At 40.0% G+C, this 21,901-nt stretch overlaps 1 protein-coding gene across 1 annotated transcript in view; it reads right to left on the bottom strand.

The window, feature by feature from the left end:
- The window catches only part of LOC144988975 (NACHT, LRR and PYD domains-containing protein 3-like), a 73,516-nt gene that overhangs the window by 24,657 nt on the left and 26,958 nt on the right, over positions 1-21,901 (bottom strand). The gene's annotated exons all lie outside the window — the stretch shown is intronic.

The raw sequence follows: 21,901 nt of genomic DNA on the forward strand, positions 1-21,901 counted from the left end.
TTTGATTTAAAAAATGTCAGATTTCACAAAATTAATAAAGAGACACAGGCTGTGTCCGAATTCCCGTCTGGACTGTGAGGATGGAGGACTGTGTCACTGATTCGGGGGAGGAGTTTAACTGGAAACAGGATGGGGGGGTCGGTCAGGACACAGGGAGGAGGAGACAGAGATGTGACTCCACTTGGCAGATGTTCCACATTAATTCTGTTGCTGATTCATATTGCAAGTCAGTCTGCAAACAACTAAAGATCCTCTCATCACTACACAAACAGCACAAACTGACCTGCTGTCAATCAAATAAAGTCCATAAAACAATAAAACTGAGTCTGTCATTATGAACATAAACTCCTATAATATGCTAAATAGAATTCAATCTGCTTTCTACAGCAATCTACAAGGAATATCTAGTGTCCTGGATTCTAGAAGTAATTCTAACATCATGATCACTACTTTTTATTTAAACAGTAAATATGACGTCATCGATTTCACAAAATGAAAATCCAATTGATATGAGTATTTAGTGATGATCATTTATGAATTCACTGAGTTCAGAAGATGAAAACCTGGATGGTTTGTCTTCTTTTATGGACCACATACGAGTCTGAAATGAAGTGAATTATTATTATGAAAAATATACATTTAAATACATATTTGGGGCAACAATGTGAATAATTCCCCAACCTAAAATATAGAACCCTCCAATTAAGTGAAAATGTATCATATAAATGACAGCAGTGATCCTAAAACATAAATGTCTCCTTTTAGTCTCTATGTAGACCTGGAGCCTCAAACTCAATTTACCTGGGGGCCACTGAAGGCAGGGTCTAGCTGAAGGAGGGCCGCAACTTCAACACACGCAACGTGTGAGTGTCTGAGAGCCAATACTATGGGATTACATATCTGCCATAAAGTGAAAGGGCGTAAAGACAACTAAGCGGGTGTATTTAGGAACTGAGTGAGTGAACCTTAAAACCGTGCAGGGGCAATCCTAACTGAGCAGTGATCTTTCGCGGTCAATTCCTTTTAGCGCGCTCATCTGGATTTACGCTCAGTATTCAGGGGGCGTTTTTGTCACTTGTGGGGCAGGAACCTTTCTGGTTGATCTGATTGGCCGAAATTTGCATGTCTTATCGGCGAGGCAGAGGGGCCGGACTGCCATTTCTCAGTGCAGGGGGGGTTAACAGGCAGCCCTTGAGCTGCATGTCGCTCTGTGCCTTTTATCGTATTTTCTATGTACAGTACTTTCACAACCATATAGTGAAAGTCTCACATTTTCTCCAAAATGTACAGAGCGGCCCTAATGTGTTGTTGTGTGACTTCGGTAAAGAAGATCTCGGAGAGAACAGCATGAAAACGGTATGGAGGGAGGAGAGGATGTGAAAGAAGACCCCCCCCCCCCATAGTACAAAGGTGTAGATATGAGCGTTAAGGCCCGTACACACCGGGATGAATTTCACGCGCAATATTCGGCGACGTTTAACGCCTCGTGACTAAACAAAGGGCACCAATGTGAGTGTGCACACCAATGCGAAAAACACCACGTGTAAAAGCATAATTTTTTAAAATACGCCTCAGGTTCGTTTTTTTGGTTTGACGCAACGCATCAAAAACTATACGACCAATGAGAATGGCGCTTTTGCACACGTGTCTGGAGTTTCTGAAGTTACAGTAAAACGCAACTTGGGGGCGATCAAGCGCAAAACTGCCTTTCTGAGCACGGGAATAGAGCAAACCTCAGGGGTGTCCACATGAAGGAGGGATCCTCCCCCAGGACGGACAGGCGATTTACCAGAACTCTTAGAGAAGAATTAACTTATCTAAATCTACAACCACATATATAAAAGTCCAGCAGACGAGCTTCATCCAGTCGTGGTTGTGGGGACAGTCAAAGGCGCGAGTCGAGCCGGAGACAGGAACAACTTAGCACTATTGTATCAGGGAATAAACTCTGTTAATCTTTAATCTTTAATCTTTAATCGGCCGAATTCTGGGTCATTACTCTCCTCGAAGCTGAACACGTTTAAAAGAACCTGCCAAAGCGGAAGCAAGGTTCTTTTCCTTCAACATGGTGACCCCGACGTGATTCGAGGGAGTACGAACCGGACGGACCGGATGATTGTGGTGAATATTACGAGTTCTATGGATTATTGTGAAGAATACGAGTTTAAGAATAAGAGTACGAGTTTTCCTCATTGTTGTGAAGAATATTAAGAGTTTTACTGAGACTTTCAGCGAAAATTCAGGGACAGTCTTCCACACGGTCGATTTCTCCTGAGGCCTCACTTAGAAAACCTTTTAACGAATTTATAAATTAAATAAAAGGAGAAATCTGATTGTGTGGAAATTCGTACCCAAGTATTGGAGTCAGAAATGGAATAAGGAAATGTATACGAGAGATGTGCACAAATAGTATATGTGAGGATTTACAAGTTCACCGGTTGTGAACAAAAGGTTTATGGAATAAGGAAATGAATATGAGGATTATGAACTGTCACTCTGCAGCATGACGATGTGTAGATACAGTATATGAGGATTTGTAAGTTCGCCTGGGGTGAACAAAAGGTTTGTGTCTGTTAAGCCTGCGTCACCACAGAAGGTGAACAAAAAACAGTTTAAATAGGACCTAATTTTTGCGCGGTAGGATATTTCGGACAAGGAGGCAGCGATCCTCCATAAATTATTTTTTTATAAGGAGAGTGACCACGATTTTAGAATCCCTTGCTATTGTATTCTGCTTATTTGTGTTCTGTACTTTTTGGCATTGAGGTAACCTTCCTGCTTTATTTTGTAGTATTTCCTGTCTTGCAGTCGCTTTAAGTTTTACCTTACCTCATCCGTCCGAGTAAGCCCTGGCTGCAGCCTGCAAAATGGGTCAACATAGTGGAATGCTGGAACGCAGAGGAATGTGAACACGCTGTGGAATGTTAACCCCGCCCACATTGAGCCCGTCTGCTGTGGAATGTTAACCCCGCCCACGCTGAGCCCGTGCATTTGATTCACCTTTGTCACAGCAGTTGTGATTGCAGGAAAGGGGAAGAATCAGTGGAGCACATTTTGTGTCATTGTGAATTGTATGAGGAAGAAAGAGAACAGAGGGGAGGAAAATTTGAATGGTGCAATTTTTTTCAAAAAAATGATTCAAGTCCCTTTTCATGTAACACAGTAAAATTCTGTTTGTTTTATTTAAAAATATTTATTTTAAAAGATTGTATCTACATTTAATTGACCTAACACAAAATGTATTAATAGTTTCCCTTATGACTCCAGTAATCCAGAATAATTGAGTTAAAGTAAGGGACATGCTGTTGAATGCTGTTTTCCTGTTTCTCTTTATTCTGTTTGCCGTCTCACGGCTACAATTTTTCACCTATTTTAACCATTGAACTATTAAAATGTTCAACTCCTTCATCTAATGTAATGCCTGCTATGACTATTAGTCCTTCAAATCCTTCGACTTTTCAAAAGTAAATACTTTCGTTGTTTTTTCCACGTAAAAAACGAAACTGTGGCATGAAATCGCTTCAACTCTCCCAATAAAACGATACACGAAGAGCGTCATTCATAGAAATGAGGAATCTATTTATTTATACCGGCGGCCTCATTTCGTCACTGGAGTGTTAGCTCAGCTGCTTTGTTAGCGGGTTTATAATACAGAGGTTCTGAGTTCGAATTTGGCCTCAGACTCCTGTTGCATGATCTTTTTCCTTTGCCTTTCTTGATAAAATTGAGTTCGACTAACTCAATTATATTTCGTTACATGGAAGAATTTTCTTTGAGGTGGGGTTATGGAATTACAAATCTGCCATAAACTGAAAGGGTGTAAAGACAACTAAGCGGGCGTATTTAGGAACTGAGTGAGTGAACCTTAAAACCGCGCAGGCGCAATCCTAACAGATCAGTGATCTTGCGCGGTCAATTCCTTTTTGCGCGCTCATGTGGATTTACGCTCAGTGTTAAGGGGGCGTTTTTGTCACTTTTGGGGCAGGAACCTTTCTGGTTGATCTGATTGGCTGAAATTTGCATGGCTTATCGGCAAGGCAGAGGGGCGGGACCTTCATTTTTCAGTGCGGGGGGGGGGGGGGGGTGTTAACAGGCGGCTCTTGAGCTGCGTGCGGCTCTCTGCCTTTTATCATATTTTCTATATTCACTACTTTCACAACCATAAGGTGAAAGTCTTACATTTTCTCCAGAATGTACAGAGCGGCCCTAATGTGTTATTGTGTGACTTCAGTAAAGAGGATCTAGGAGAGAACAGCATGAGAACGGTACGGAGAGAGGAGAGGACGTGATGGAGGACACCCCCCCCCCCCCCCCATAGTACAAAGGAGCAGATATGTGAATAATGCAGAACAACTTCGTTTTGGAAACCCTGGAAATGCATAGAGACACGATTATGAGGCACAGTTTAAACTGCAAGCTATCAGCTACGCGGAGGAACACGGGAATAGAGCAGCTGCAGTTCGGTTAAATTAGATCTTCACAGATTATTGCTAAGATCAGAAATCTACTTTCTAAGAGTGATGCTGAAAAACTCATCCATGCATTTGTTACGTCGAGGCTGGATTACTGTAACTCCTTGTTAGCAGCGTGTCCTAAGAGTTCCTTAAGAAGTCTCCAGCTTGTTCAGAACGCAGCAGCTAGATTGTTAGCAGGAACTAGCAGAAGAGATCACATCACTCCTGTGTTAGTTTCGCTCCATTGGCTCCCAGTTGATTCTAGAATTAAGTTCAAGATCCTCCTGTTAACCTATAAGGCCTTACATGGAATGGCCCCGTCCTATATTAAGGACCTCATAGTCCCTTACCAACCAATCAGAACACTTCGCTCACTAAATGCAGGACTGCTTGTGGTTCCTAGAATTAGTCAAAGTATGGTTGGAGGTAGAGCGTTTAGCCACCAAGCCCCTGTCTTATGGAATAAACTCCCAGCTCATGTAAGAGAGGCCGACTCAGTTTCTACATTCAAAGCTAGACTGAAAACATTCCTCTTTGGACAGGCTTATTGTCAGACTAGTTAGTATTAAGAGATTATTTAACTTAATGTTAGTTTGTTTAAATTAAACTTAATAATAACTATTTCTTTTAAAAGGCTGCTAGAAGTTGAAGCTGGGGTAACTATGGTGCTCTGGGGTTCTGTCCTCTTTCCTTTTTTACTTCTACCCTTCCTCTCCTCTATTCTTGATCATAATTTATCATTTAGTTCTCCATGCCTCTGTTTGGTGCAGTGATTCATGTATTGTCCCTCTTTTCCTCTCCCCTCCTGGGGAGTGGGAGTGCTTCCAGACTTCAGTTGTTTCATCCGTGCTCCAGTTCCTGACCGTTTACCTCGTCTCTGCTCCACTCCTACACCTGACTGTGGATCCTGCCTCTGGCTCATCTCTGGCTCGTCTCTGCTCTGTACCTGACCGAGTACCTCGTCTCTGCTCCTGCTCCTACACCTGGCTGTGGCTCCTGCCTCCGGCTCGACTCGCGCCTTTGACTGTCCCCACAACCACGGCTGGATGAAGCTTGTCTGGGCACCCCTGAGGTTTCTTCGTTTTTTCCGGAATCCGGTTTTTTTGGGAGTTTTTCCTTACCGCGAAGGGGGGTCTAAGGGCAGGGATGCCAGTATAGCTTAGTCAGTTTGTCAGTTCATTTTAGTATTTTTCTATTGAACTCTTTGTATTCGTGATCCTTTTGATTTCATGTTTTACTTCGAAGCCCATCGAGACGACTGTTGTTGTGATTTTAGGCTATACAAATAAAATTGAATTGAATTGAATTGAATTGAATTCGGACTTCCTGCTTCAATAACTCCTCTGATAACCTTTCAAATGTGTCAGCAAGTATCTCAATCATTTTGTATTAACACAGAGAGTGAACCACAAATGCATTTCTGAAGAAAAAAGTTTTTTTTTTCCCTTTTAATCAGAATTGTTCGTCTCAAGGTGTAAATGCACACATGCAGCGAGCCGGCTGCCAAGGGACCGTCAACAAAGTGCCACCTCTGTGAAACACCATTCTGTAAAAATCAGTCAACTTTCAAAAAGCGAATAAATGTCTATATTTATATGAACTGGTAATGAAGACTCGTCAGCATAGTCATGCTACATTATTATTTATTATACTAAATGTTGTTAGAAAGTCAACCTCCATTTTATTGCTTATAGTTTTAAAAATGTAATAGAGATATGAATCATAACATAAATGCACTGTAGCTCTGAAGATACTAAAGCTTCTGTCACCAAACCTCCTGTACTGACTAATCATGACCTTATTGTCCTACTGCAATACAGATTATGTCATAATTCACGTTGTTTATTGTTAGGAATTTTTCATATTTAAATATTGATTAGATATGGTCAAAAATGCTCAATGGCTTTGAAGATGCTGTAGTTACTGACACAAAACCTCCTGTACTGACTAATCATGACCTTATTTTCCTATTAAAATAAAGATTATGCAAAAGAAAATTCTGGCACCTTCAGAGCTATTGAGGATTTATGACCAAATCTGATCCATTTGTAAATATGAAAAATTCCTATAAATAAACAAAGTGAACTATTGACATTCTTTATTTTAGTATGACAATAAGGTCATGTCAAGTTACTGATAACTTTAGTCATGATTCATATCTATTACAATTTGTAAAAGTATATGCAACAAGATAAAATCAAGATGGAATTTCCTAAAAAATATGTATTGTAACAAGAATATGCTTTATAGTAATTTTATGTTTTTTTTGTAAGATTATTGATTTTTACACAGTGGTGTTTCACAGTTCACAGAGGTTGCACTTTGTTGACGGTCCCTTGACAGCCGGCTGCTGCATGTCTGCATTCACAGTTTAAAGTGAACAATTCTGATTAAAAGGCAAAAAAACGATCTTTTTTCTTCAGAAATGCATTTGTGGTTCACTCTCTGTGTTAATACGAAAGGATTTAGATACTTGCTGACATATTTGAACGTTGATCAGAAAAGTTATTGAAGCAGGAAGTCTGAATCTGTGAAGATCTTTCTAACTTATCGAACCTCAGCTGCCAGAGAATTTAAAATAATGAATCCATGGTTCGGAAGAGAGGACGCTGGAAAACCAACTCCGACAAGACAAGAAGACGCAGCAGCAGCTGAGTTTCCGCGGAAAAGGAAAGGTCTGTGTTGGAAGATCGACTCGAGGCTGAGCGCTGCTACTTCCAGCAGATGACCGTGAAAAGCTGTCCCTCCTCCCCCCCTTACCGGGAGGCAGCACCGGCGAGTTACGCCACACTTTGGGACTGCAGGACTTAAACTTGGCCTGACGCGTCTACTTTCACTGTTCTTTGGAGCCGCATAGCACAGAGACGGACTCTGATGAGGAAAGGGAAGCCGGCGTGTCTGATAGAAATGTAGTCCAGCTGTTCCAGATGCAGAAGATGAGGACTTTGATGGATTAGAAATGCTGATTGATGACTGAAAAAATAAATCACAACCAACTCAGTTTTGCGCTCGCTGCCTTTTTTAAACACACAACATCATGTACGTTTCACCGGTATGTGTGTTAATGTTAAACACAGAAAAAACACTAAACTGAAACGGCCCCGTTTAATCCAGTGCTGTTGTTTTGTAAGGAGAGGAGAGGATTATGAGAAATAACATGGCTTTAATTGTGTGTTTGTCTGGCAGGTCAGTGTGTGGTGTGGTTGACTATCACAGTTAGAAATGTCGGCTCTTTGTGTCAAACCGCGGATGTAACGCGGATTAAAACATTAACCAACGACCCAAAACTAAGGTAAGAAAGTGCAGCGGGTTTTTTGTGCTGGAAGTTTTCTCATGTGAAATTAACTGCATTTTTTAAACCGTTTTAATGCTTTTAATCCACGTTACAGCCGCCGTTCCTTTTCTATTAAAGCCCCAAAATTAAAGTCCTGCCCCGCTGCTTGGCATGCAAATTTCAGCCAATCAGATCAACCAGAAAGGTTCCTTCCCCTAAGTGACAAACACACCCCTGAATACCGCCCCCAAGTGACAAAAACGCCCCCTTAACACTGAGCGTAAATCCAGGTGAGGGCGCAAAAGAGAATTGACCGAGCAGAATCACTGCTCAGTTAGGATTTCAGCCGTTCAGTTGTAAAATACGGGGTCGCTTGGTTAGAATTGCGCCATCACAGTTTTAAGGTTCACTCACTCAGTTTCTAAATACGCCTGCTTAGTTGACTTTACGCCCTTTCAATTTTTGGCATTTATGTAATTCGATATGGGGTTACTCATATTTATTGGATGGAAATCCTGCCCACAATTAAATTGAGTTCATCCAATGAGTTGTTTTTTTGAGTCTGTGAGGCCAGACAGAATTTATTAACTCCCTAATACATGCACATGGAAACTTGTAAAAGGCATAAGAAGACAGCAATCACTGTATAAATTCTCTAATTCAATTAAATATTTTTTTATTTAGCGCAATGAAAAACAATAAGGGGATCATGAATACAAAGAATGCATTAGGAAAATACTAAACTTAAACAAAACAGACTAAACTAAACTGTTATTCCTGCCCTTAGACCCCCCCCCCCTTCACGGTAAGGAAAAACTCCTTAAAAACCGGTAGGTGGCAATATTGCGCTTGGAAACTCGTAAAACCAATGAAGAAGACAGGCTCAATGTGGGCGGGGTTAACATTCCACAGCATGGGGTAGTTGGGTAGTAGGGGTAGTTGATCCGTCCTGAGTGTTTCCATCTGTGTCTTCTTGTCTTATATGTGTTTAAGTCCTGATTTCCCCTTCTTCCTGTGATGGTTTAAAGTTTTGTTAAAGTTTTGTTTTCTAGTCTACTAACCAGTGGATTTTTGGTTTTTAGTTTTTTGAAATGAGTAAAATGGTGCATTTTATTCCAGACAACGACAGAAAAAACACCCGACTTGACTGACTATGACGACAATACAGACCTGACTGTTTGTGAATGGAATGAATGTATGAGATTTTGGAAAGTATGTGATGAAAAATTGTTTGAACTCGGTGAATTTTAACTTTATTTTACACATGTCTCCATGTATTATTTTCACTACGGGCGCAGCCATATTGTTTGTTTTCCCGGTCGAATTGACCAATGACGGGACGTTTTAGTTGCTCTCGAATGCGTTGACTGCTCTGATTGGCTCTATCCGTACCACGTGGCCGGTGTGACGGATAGACCCATAATGGTGGAACACGCTACACTTTCAGAATAAAGCTGAAGAATTTGCGATCTAATTTGTGTTAAAATAACGACTGACATCGTCTTTATTGAGTGTGGTCATGATCTCGGCTGTAAGACGTCGATAAAAAACAAATTTCAGTGGTCTTAGTTCGACAGTAAAGGTTTGTAGTGAGGCGCCTATGCGCAGCGCTTCCAGAGGAACTCTTTGCCACAAAAGCAGCTTGACTACACGCGCGGCTGCAGCCCAGTCTCTGTTCGACCGAAAATAACTTTCTCGGGAGGTTGCCTAAAGTTGGGCAAATCTTTCTACAGTGATGAAAGTCTTCCGGGAATTCCCGGAAATCCGGGTTTTTGAGCAAACCGAACGTACTTTCCGGGAAATAAAGACCTGATCTCTACGGACAAATCGCTTTCCGGATTAAAAAATGGTCTGAAATCAGCTAATTTTAGCTTTATTTTCTATATTTCTCCGCAGATCGCTTCCTCTATGGTCGTGGCCATCTCTCGTCTTCCCGGCCTAATTGACCAATGACGGGACGTTTTAGTTGCTTTCGGATGCGTCGACGGGTCTGATTGGCTCTGTCTGCACCACGTGGTCAGCGTGACTCGCTTCCCTAGAGACCAAAACTAGCGGACCCACGCTAAATTTTCACAAACACATCTGAAGAGTTTGCGATCAAATTTGTGTTAAAATAATGGCAGGCATCGTCATTATTGAGCGTGGTCACGACCTCAGTTGTGAGAAGACGATAAAAAACAAATTGAAGTGGTCTTGGCTGGAAAAAAAAGATTTTTAAGGTAGTGTAGGTCAAATACTTTTTTGTGTAAAATAATCTCAAAACCACATTTTGAAATAATTTCAATTTTAGTTTTGAGTTTCAGTTTTTATTTTGAATACATTTCTTTATCTAATTTATTTGTATTTCCTAATTACCATGATTTAGTTCAGTATAGTTGACATTAATTATAAGTATTTGATGGTTTGGACCCGCACTCCCTTAAAAAATAATGTTTACAATGTTTTGTTTAGTTTGTATGTTTGTTTTGATATTTCCCAGATTACTTAGTATTGGTGTTAAAGAATTGATGTATTATGTTATAGAATTATAGTTTAAAGCAGATCCCATATTTTGATGTAATTATAGTTTGAGAAAACAGTGCAAGTGGATGTTGTACATCAGTCATTTCTAAAGCAGAAATAATGTATAAATAACTGAGGTATTTTCATAGAATATCATAGTTACTGGTGTTCTTTTTGCCATTTGGGGCTTTGATGTTACTATATTTTAGCAATTTTATGTTTTGCAGCTTTAAGGAAAAGCGTAGATTGTAGGATTGTGTTACTTTGAGCAATTTTCCAAATTCTTTTTTAGGACCAGCAAGTTCTTAATGGAGAGTCAAACTAGGGGTTTGAATGACAAATCATGATGCTCCAATTAGTCTTAGTTTCTTGATAAAGAAGTGAATAACTAGTTGCCAGAATGCACCAGAATGCATCTAAGACCACGTATTTTTCCAAAATTTCGCTCTGTGCCCGCCATATCGCTCAAAGAAAAGTTCAGGGATTTTTTCCTTGCCTGACTTTCATCACTGTTCTAAAACACAGTAAGGTAATATCGGTCCAATACATTTTGTGTAAAATGATTTTGAAATTATTTCGGTTTTCTTATTTTGAATACATGTTTTAATTTCTTTGTATTTCCTAATTACCATAATTTTCAGTTATGGTCAAAGAAATATTAATGACATTAATTGTAAGTATTTGGTGGTTTAGACTTAGACTCCCTTAAAACGGAATGTTTACAATGTTTGATTTGGTTTGTAGGTTTGTTTTGATATTTACCAGATTAATAGGATTGTTGAGAAGTGCACTGCTGTGAATGAGAAGTGAATGACTGGCGGATCTGTTTGTTTGAATCATGAGCAAGAGTGTTTGAAAATTAATGAGAATGGGAAAATTTAAAGCAGTGAAGAAAAGGAAGAATTAAATGGATGGAAAGTGATATAGAGGATCTGTGGACACAGAAATGTACGCTAAGGTCACAGGAGGTCCAGGTTCTGGTTGAACAGTGGTTAAAAAAAAAAAATTAAAAAAAAAATAAAAACAGACCTGCTTGTGAAAACAAGTGACATGAGGAAGACAGAACTAGAAAGTGGTTTGTTGGTAAGAGGAAGATGAAAGGAGAAGACAAGAGACAGAGAATGGTAGGTTGGTATGATGAATACTGGTCATTTGATAAACTGTCATTTCTGATAAACTCTAAATAGGGGAAGAATTTATGTTGTTTTCCTTTGAAAAATCTCTTCTTAAAAGACGATGAAGGAGTCACACCAAGAGAGTTTTGGCTGGCATGCCTGAGCAGAGTTTTGATACAGGCTGCAGACTGAGGAGGGTGTGACTTTGACTGAGCGAGATTGATGAAAAAAAAAAAAGGGAAGGGGAAACATGAATGTTAATTTTAGTTATAAAGATTCATTTCAGTGAAATGGTTTATTTTGTTTATGTGTAACGTACTTAATTTGTTGTGGTGTGGTTTTGAGAAAACGGTTAAAAGTTATTGTCTGCGTCTTGATTGTCTGTGTTTTAACAAACCTGTTATGGTTTAGAGTGTGAATTGTGTAACGCCCCCCCTTTTTCCCTTCTGAAAACAGTTTACATCTGTAGAATGGAGGATGGTACAGGATCTGGTTTGCATTTAAGTTTGAAATTTAAAGATGTTACTATATTTTAGCTAGATAAATATTTTATATTTTGTATGTTGTGCAGCTTTAAGGAAAAGTTTGGATTGTAGGATTGTTACTTTTAGAAATTATTTAGATTCTTTTTAGGACCAGCAAGTCCTTAATGACAAGCCAAACCATGATGCTTCACTTGATCTTAGTTTCTTGATAAAGAACTGAAGAAATAGCTGCCAGAAATATGTCTAAGAAAGTGTATTTTTCAAAAATCTTCTCTGCACCAGTAATATTGGTCAAAACAGGTTTAGGGATTTTTTCTTTGCTAGACTTTTATCACTGATCAACTGACACAGCCACGGCGTTGGGGACGGTGGAGACTGAACAGGACACTAAATACATTTTCTAAATATTTTTTCAAGCAGCACATAGCTTTAAAGTTTGCGGGAAAGGCAGTCCAGATGGGACAAAAGAGCAAATCCCTCCTGAACCCTCATAAATCTTCATGCAAAATACTCTTCTGCCTCAGGGGTAAGCGACGAAGCAACACACGCTCACGCTTCCCCCGCAGCACCTCAGTCAGACAGAAAAGAGCCGAGGTCACACAACTCCTTTCATCATATGAAGGCATAACTGCATACTCCCTCTGTTCTGCTACAAAGCAGAACAGAGGGAGAATTTGGATAACTGAAAACACACTTTTTTAAATTAATCAACTCAGGAAGAAAGAGGTGTTTAAAAAAAAAAAGAAAGAAAATAACATGAATTTTGAGTTTGATGCCCTCAGAGACAGCAGCAATGACATCACGTGCCTGTGACAGGTGACTGGGCGTACATCCTGGGAGACATGGGCCACCCAGGGGACCCCCCCAGCAGCAGCTGGAGATGGATGCTTCATCTGTGCCACTACAAGGTATCCAACACCATCATGCACCAACCAGTTGCAGAGGGCGTGACAGTACCCACAACCACTCCAAGCCCCCTCCTCCACCGTGACGAGAATCACAGGGGTGGCAAAACCGGACAGTACCACTTGGTGATGCGGGAGCCATGGTCTCTTTCAAACTCAGAGGAGCCAGCATGTTATGTTTCTCCAGATGGGAGACAGATCACCTTCCAGAATGGACATATTCTGATCCGATGCCGTGCCACACAGTATGAGGGACAATGGTTGTTGCAGCTTCAACCACAGCCAACCCTCACTTCGGACATTTACTGGACATTGTTGGATCCAGGGGCCCCTGAAAAGCCAGGTGTGTTTCGTGAATTTCAGGTTTGGACGCCATGAAACCTGTCATAGCCCTATTTCCGCCTCCGGATGGCCTGACCTGTACACTCTATGATCAACTGTACCAGGAAGTATTTTTTATCAGGAAGAAGGCCACACGGGGCATTTGAACTACACTGACATATATTGATCCTGAGGGTTAGCGGCTTATTGTGCATTCATACACTCACAAATGCAATGGTACTGTATGTTAGACACAGCGGTATCTCACACAGGAGTAGCACCCCCTGGTCATGAGGCTCTGTAACTCGGACCCATGACTTAAAGGGGGCGGGAACAACACAAACTGTCAAAATTGTGTTTTTCAGGTGTTCACTTTCCTCCCTCAATAAAAATGTACAGGTTAACTTTGCCTCCAACGACAAAATCCACAGTTCTAGAGCCTGCATTGCCAGACATCACAGCAGAGAGAAGACAGCTCATGAAGAAGTAGATGCGATGTGAAAACGCTCCCCAACTCTTTATGCTCCACAGGTTCATTTGATGTTGGTTCAGGCTACACCGTTCCCCCGGTGGTGATTCAGGTAACTGCAGGAGCACAAATTTTTAGATCTCAGTACTGCTGGTGAAGGATGAAGATGAAAGGACAGAGGAAACTTAGACTGGTTTGTGGAACTCTAGTGTCATTGAACATTGGCATTCTTCGTGGTGTATTCTTTTTAGACTGGTTTTAAAAGCAGATGGTAAAACTTAGCGCATGGCATATGATTTAAGGGCTGTTAATGACATCACTATTACTCTAGTCCTACCCGTTGCTGACCCATATTGCATGCTGTCAACTTTTGCCCACAATGTGCGTTGTTCACTGCAATTTTTTTAGTAAACACTTTCTTTTGCATTCCATTAAATGAAAATAGCAGACATTTATTCGCATTTCAGTACAGAGGACTTACGAATTTTCCTGGCGTTTTCCATTACTAGTTAAAGTCTCTCTGACAGGATATTATACTATGAGAGGATTGTGTTTTGTTGATGTGAGTTGATGACTTCCTGCTAGTAGCACCAACTGCTGAAATCTGCCTGCAAGTAATGAAAGATCTTTTGTTGAAGTGTGAGATTTGGGTTTTGAAATGTCTAACAGGAATTTGCAATGTTGTAGAAGGGAAGTCACATTTTCTAGGCAGAACTGTTTCCAGCACAGAATCTTTAATGTCTATGGAACATAGAATGTCTAATTTGCAGCATAAACATCCAGAGATAGTTTTGACATTTTTGTTTTTCTTGGTCTTTGTGGTTATAGTAGACATTTTCTTCTTTGTTTTGTGGAACGTATTGCCCCCTTGAGGTCTATGATTCACGAAAAAATAAAAAAGTAAAACAAATGGTTCATCACTTATTGAAAATGGTTAAATTGATCGATGTTTAATCATATTACTTCACTTGCTCCAAAAATGGATTCAAAGATCTTTTCCTAATGTAGCATAATATTGCACATGTTTTTAACTTTTGATAGTTGATGAAAATTTGCTATGAAAATTCCTGAAACAGTGTTGTGTCTATTTTACTGATATAGTATTAGTTTTTAATCGTATGAATGACTTTTATAAGTAACATAATCTGCATATATTTTAGATAACTGATCTGCATTTGTCATGTTGATTTCTAAAATAGTTATTTTTACATAATAATTAAGAAATTCCTCTTTGTCATGTGCTTTATCGATATCTTACAATTCTTAATTCTGTCTGATAAAAGCTAGGAACCGGATATTGATAAATCATGTAATAAAATGGTTATAGTATAATGGGGTGGGATTATATAAGTTCGCTTCCTTCCACTCCCTTTCAAGCAATATTTATTAGTATGTCTAATTATCCTAAGTTTGATTAGTTACTGTATGAATGTACAACTGAAGATTATATTGCTTTTGTGTATTATTTCTAATTGATTGCTTGAAATAAACCATTTCAAATCAAAACCAAACGATGAGGGTGCGACTGCACTCACGGCTGTAAGGCAACGATAGTAAGTAGTTTCATTTCTTCACGTTACCTTGCCTTTCACAGGAACGTAGACAGGACGCCTGTTCACCTTACTGCTGCACAAAACTGTTTGTGGTTTTTATACTTTTACTTTCCATTTATCTAGTTTATGTATTTGTGCCTTATCTTTGTTTCAATCTGCATTGTTTCCCTCCACTAGTGGCCTGGGAGGTCCCTCAGTCCAAGAGAGGGAGATGGACAATAGGGGTTCTCAAGGAAATTGTTTTATTATTATCATCGTTTAAATTATCGTTTGAATGTATTTTTTTTTTTAGAAAGGATGTTTAAATGGTAACTTTTTACTTTTAGAGCTTTATGTGTCTGTTCATCTGGTTTTCTCATCCACAGCAAGGATGACGCTTTTACCACAGGGATTTTATGACACTGTTCTGAGTTGTTGAGGAATACTGTTTAACCCTAATGAATTTTTCTCTTTGTCTTGAGTTTGTGTCCTCCCACTTGTGTTCTTCATAGAAATAGCACAAGGGGAAGCAGACCTTAGAGAGGACAAACGTGGTGGACATTTTCCATCATATTTGGTCCTCATTTGCGCACGCGTAACTTGATTCTTGTCTCATTGTGTTTTGTTTTTTGTTATGTTTTTTATTTTTTAAAGTTCCTGACCCTAAACCTAATCAATATTTAGATCCACAGCAGACTCATCTTGGGGAGAAGGTACCTATGCGTGGACACCCCAAGCTCTTTTGCACCTGTTCTGTTATATCCTCTGTTTCAGATCTCTAATTACCAGGCTTATTGAGAAGTTCATAGGAGGCCAGATCCAAGCTGGCCAGCACCTGATGGTTCCACTGAGTGATCCAGACCCAGGGACCCTGACCTTGGAGAGTGTGGCACCATGAAGATCACTCTAAATGCTCTAGATGGACCCTTCGAGACTGAGAGATATTTGGTGGTGGTGGATTCACAGGTCCCAGGACATATTTTTGTGCTTGTGGGACAACCAGAAGGACGTGAGTGTTCGAAGACCCTTATGACACACGCCTCATAGAGAGGGCGGTGGGAGCAAGAGACCAGGAGCACGGACAGTATGCCATGCTACCTCTTGCAGATCCTTCTCTACCTGTTGTTGTTGACGACCATCTCATGTAAATGATTGTGCCTTAACCCTTTCTCTTCCTTTAACCTCAAGGCTCTTTTATCCACAGGATTTTGTGTAAGGAGAAATTTAAAGATAAGTTTAAGGGTAGATTTAAGGAAAACTTACATTTAAATTTTATGGGGAAAGTTAAGGAGTTTTTTAATGTAAGGGTAAACTTTAAGGGAAGATTTTATTTTTCTTGAAAGTTTTTCAGTGTTTAATTAATGCTTGCTTGATGTTTTAAGTGTTTTATATAACTACTGTGACGAGTGTGTTGACAGGATGAGCTGGTTGAAGACGGAGTACCTCTTCCCCTCACCGCGGAGTCTTATGTGAAGTGTCACAGTGTTGTTTTACTCTTAAAGAACTTTTGTTGCTTAAATTTTACATTTGTGATTTTATTGTTTACTCTTAAAAGGATCTTATGACTTATATTTTAAACTTGTGATTTTATTATTTTACTTCATGGATGGCATTTAAAGGATTGCGTTTTGCTTAGATCTAGATGTGATGGCGAGATGCCACAGCTTTTTACTAAACGGTACATTTAGGGGTACATTTAGATGTTCTGATGATGTTTTTTTTTTAGATTTGCTGTTCCATCATTTTACTCATTATTCTTACTGTGTGATTTTGTTCTGCCGTGACATGGCTTCATTTCTCCCTTAACTTCAGGGGTTCCTTATCTTTGTTATCATTTCTTCATTTTTGAAGTATTATCATTTCTACGTTTTTTAAGTGTTATTTTTTATTTTTATTTGGATTTGCTGTCTGTATTTGCTACTTCATTTCTTGTTTTATGTCACTGTTATGAATAGACTTGAACTACGGTCTGAAGTGGTGATGCATGCGTATCCTTAGTGATGACTATTGAGGGGCACGAAGTCGTTGCCAGATGTTTATCCTGTCCGAATGTTCACTGACTGTTTCTCACAGAAGGTCATAAGTTATGCTCCGACAGGTTTTTGCTGGAACACACATGTATTCACCTACCGCCTTTGAAATGCTCATTTATTCACCTTGATTTTGTGTTCTAGATTGTGAGGGCTTGCGACCACAGCTGTTAGGTTTCTTGGATGACGTCATGACTTTTTGTGATCTCCCTTCAGGAGATCAAGAGAGGGAGTGAAAAGATATATACATGTTGTGTCTAATCTTTGTGTCTAATCTTTTATTGCATTTGAAATATTAATCTTCACATTTCTTTGCTGCCTGACCTTTTCACCCCGAGACTCAGAAGTGTAAAAGCAGAAGTTGTGTGCGGGCTGAGTGTAGAGACGGAAAGCCACAGCTCAGCATATTTAGAACAACAGGAAGTAGGGCCCCCTTCTGCAGACAGAAATCAAACGTACATTGTGCAGATGTCGGAGAATTTTGAGAAGCGAGCAAAAGTCAACAGGAGGCCAAGGTCTCTGACACCCACACACTTTGCAAAGGTGTGAAGTGCTGCAGACTCGAACCAGTTAAAACCAACAAAAGGTCAAGATGTTCTTCTCTGCAAAACAGGAACTCTACACCAAAAAAGGACATTTTGAAATTGTAGCCAGGGCATTGGTGGCAGCACAACAGGAAGACAAACACAGCAGCGGACGCCGCTATAAAGACTTCTCCGTGTAGGAAGTCCCCGCTTTTTCCTCTTCTCAGCTGTACTTTTGTGTTTTCTCTTGCTCTCTGTCTTAGCACTATTGTATCAGGGAATAAACTCTGTTAATCTTTAATCGGCCGAATTCTGGGTCATTACTCTCCTCGAAGCTGAACACGTTTTAAAGAACCTGCCAAAGCGGAAGCAAGGTTCTTTTCCTTCAATGGGTAAATGTACTCAACCAATTGGTTTTTTGATTATTCTGTGATGGGTGTTATTAAATAATTAAACTAGTATGTCAAATAGACAAATCTTCATTCTTGTAAAAAATAAAAAATCCACATAGTACTTCAATTACAACAGGAGACTAAACAGGATGGGGATAAACAACAATTTTGGCCCCTTACACCACAAAAAAGAACAATATTATATGTAAACCCCCTCCAGGGATTAATAAATAGGATGGTAAAAGGGAATTGTGCATATGCAAAGTATTTCAGAAGTATTTACAACAACCAATGTATGTATATTTATGTTTCACTCTAAGGTGTGTGGGATACATTTTCCTGACGGACAACCCACAAGAGAAAATCCATATCCTGTGTTGTTCATGGGCTATGATTGTCGTGTAAGTAGGTCTCTTAGCAGAGCCATATTATTGCATCACATTGTTAGTTTAAATATGCTTCATTCTCATGTTTTACTAATGCGCAGCTCTTTTTTTTTTTCTTTAGGTAATTCCAGCTAGACCTCTACCCAAAAAAAGATGTCTTCAGCCACTACACCTGAACTCAGCTATTGAACCAATGGAAACAGATGTGGATGTTGGAAATTTGGAAAATTTGCCTCTGCAAACACGTGATGTTGGAATCCAGTGGCCAGATCACATGGACCACAACTACAGTTTCAGCTGCGGTAACAAGCCGATGAAGGACTGTGGCACTCAGACTGATCCATCGCCATGAGTGTCAGCGAAAAATTTAAATAACAAAGACTTTATATTTTATACAGGTTTATGTGCTGACAGTTTCTGGCTACTTTTGCGAGTCGTTTTGACTTTTTGCTCACAACCACTTAATACCAAATTGGCTTTCCATGAACAATTTTTGCTTGTTTTAATGAGACTCCGTTTGGGTTTATTGTTCACTGACTTGGGTAAACAATTTGGAGTGAGTAGAACCACTGCATCTGAAATATTTACATTTTGGAGACCAATCCTTGCAAGGTTTATGAGGGAAAGGTGATTGTTTGGTTGCCCAGGGATACGCTGAACAGAATTAGGCCCAAGGCATTTAACAAAAATTATCCTAAAGCCACATGCATCATTGACTGCACTGATGTCTTTGTACAAAGGCCAAAGAACTTAAGAAAAAGATCACAAACTTACAGCAATTACAAACATCATAACACATACAAACTCCTAAACTGTATAGCCCCCAATGGATATGTTATGTTTGTATCAAAACTTTTTGGTGGAAGGGCCAGTAATAATTTTATCACAAAGAACAGTGGTTATTTTCATCACCTGATCCCTGGTGATGAGATCTTGGCAGATCGTGGATTGACCATCAAGGATATTTTGCCTCCAGGTGTAAGTCTAGCTTTTCCTGCATTCACACGTGGACGTAAGGAGTTATCTGAACACGAGGTAACATCCACAGTCGCTTAGCAAATGTCAGAATTCACATTGAGCGAGCAATTGGAAGACTGAAAGGTTTTAAGATTTTATGTCATGTTATCTCTGGTAGGTTGCAAAGTGTTGATGAGATTGTAAGTATTTGTGCAGGGCTATGTAATTTGCAGCCTCTGTTAATCCGTAACAGTACTGAATAAAAAAAGGAAACACCGGAAGTATGAGTGAGTGTGTGTGATGTGGTTATTAATGTTGAGGCCAAGGAAGGTCACAGTATACCAAATATTACTTTTTATTTGAACACAAAGTTCAACAAAGCAACCAACTGTTTCAAACCACAATGTAGATGGTTATACATGTTTAAATTGTGAAGAAATGTCAAACTCTTGATGCATAGTAAGTTACCATAGCAATGCAGTGTGGATAACTAACATGTAATGTTTTAAACAATGAACAAATATTTAACTCTTGATGTGTGTATTACTCCTTTTGTCATATGCTCATTAATAATATTACTAACTTCTTAAGCCCACAAATTTTCATAACCCCATGTTCAATTCTTGTTGCTACTGCTGGCAGCAGATACTGAATAAAATAATATTAAAATAATAATATATAAAATAATCCTGGATACCTGTAAAAACATTTATTTTACTACAACTAGCCGTGTTTTAGTTGTTTGCAAGCTAATGAACATATTAGCAACACAGCTAGTAATGGTAGCGTTTGGTTTTATGGCTGTCATTAATACACGCCTTAATACATTATCTTGTCATTAAATTACCTGCATCGGTCAATTTTGGCCACTGCCTGACGTCATCTACCCAATCTTCCCTTTCCTTTGCCATTGTTTATCTACCTGTCACCTGTCATATTCGCGTGAGAAATGCTTTCATTGAAAATCCAATAGAGGGCAGCGGTAAGTCACAGTCCACAGCCACACAGTAATGGCGATAGCCAATATGGCGGCGCCCGTAGATTTCGCGACGGATTTGTGTACAGTTGTCAAACTGACGAGACTGTGTAAACCATACTAGACCAGAATGCAATTAGGCTTAGCAATAAAACTCATGGAGCAAATTCAAATCCCATTAGGATGAACTATTAAACCAATGCTTTTTTTTAACAAGGTTTAAATAACACATTTAGTAACAAGGTTTCAGTCCAAAGAATACGACTGATTTGATTACAGATCTAGAACAACTCTAGGTCTCACTATGTGACCTGATCTGGTAGAAACCAGCTATGATGTTTCTTCTGGTTCTAATGGGTCTGCGTTAGGATGTTGCAAACGCTCTGTTTCGGTGCTCGCAGATTTGTCTGGGTCAGAAGAGTTTTTTTCAGGATTAGGTTCTTGCGTCTGTAGAAGGTGACGTCGGTTTCTCCTCAGCATCTGGCCTTCATCAGTGACAATGTTGTAAGATCTTTGTGTGGGTGCTGGTCCAATGACAGTTGCAGGCTTCCATGTCCCGGATGGAAGTTGGAATCGAATTTTAGATCCTTGGGACAGAGCACGCAGCGCTCTGGCACTTCAGTCGTAGTATTGCTTCTGCCGGCTTTGACATAATTGTCGTCTGCTCTGGAATGTGCAGCGAAGCGAAAGGAACGGCTGCAGCTGCTTCTCCGTAGCTGGTAATACAGAGCGCAAGCGACGACTCATCAATAACTGGGCTGGTGACTTCAGACCATCCACTGGTGTGTTCCTGTACTCCAGTGCACTCAGGTACGGGTCGACTCTTTGGCAGTCTGCACTGTCTTTTCAGCAAGTCCATTGCTCTGTGGGTACAATGGGCTGCTCGTGATGTGTTCAAAGTCCCATGAATGTGCAAAGTTTTTGAACTCCTGTGAGCTCTAACAGGGTCCGTTATCACTGATGACATTCTGGGGCACACCAAACCTGGAAAACATAGCTTTGAGCTTTGTAATCACTGCAGCTGATGTAAGACTGACAATTTTCTGTACTTCAAAGTATCTACTGTAGTAGTCAACGGCTACTATGTAGTCACGGCTGTTCCACGTGAACAGGTCTGTGGCTATCCCCTGCCAAGGTCTCTCTGGGATAGGATGGGATATCATTGGTTCTCTCTGGTGTGAGTGACGCCTCTTTAGACAGATGCTGCAGGATCCAACCAGTGTTTCTATTTGTTTTCCCATCCCGGGCCAGAACAGAACATCTCTCGCTCTCTGCTTGAATTTTTCAATCCCAAGGTGTCCAGTATGTGTGCGTGACAACATGTCCGTCCTGAGGGAGTGAGGGATGATGTCATCTACCTCAGATATCTCATGTCTGTGGTTCCAGTATTCAGCGACGGTGGTTGGGCACCTTTTGCGTGACTCTGGCCAGCCTCATTGGATCATCTGCTTCAATCTTGACAGCTGCTCATCCTGTGTGGTGGCTGCTCTTATTTCTGCCATTTTCCTGTCACTCACAGGAGCATTACAGATCACACTGTGAATCTGAAAGTCCATTCCTTCACACAATGTCTGGCTGT

Source organism: Oryzias latipes, chromosome 2, assembly GCF_053564925.1.
Source record: "Oryzias latipes strain Hd-rR chromosome 2, Olatipes_Hd-rR_3.1".
NCBI classification, from domain to species: domain Eukaryota; kingdom Metazoa; phylum Chordata; class Actinopteri; order Beloniformes; family Adrianichthyidae; genus Oryzias; species Oryzias latipes.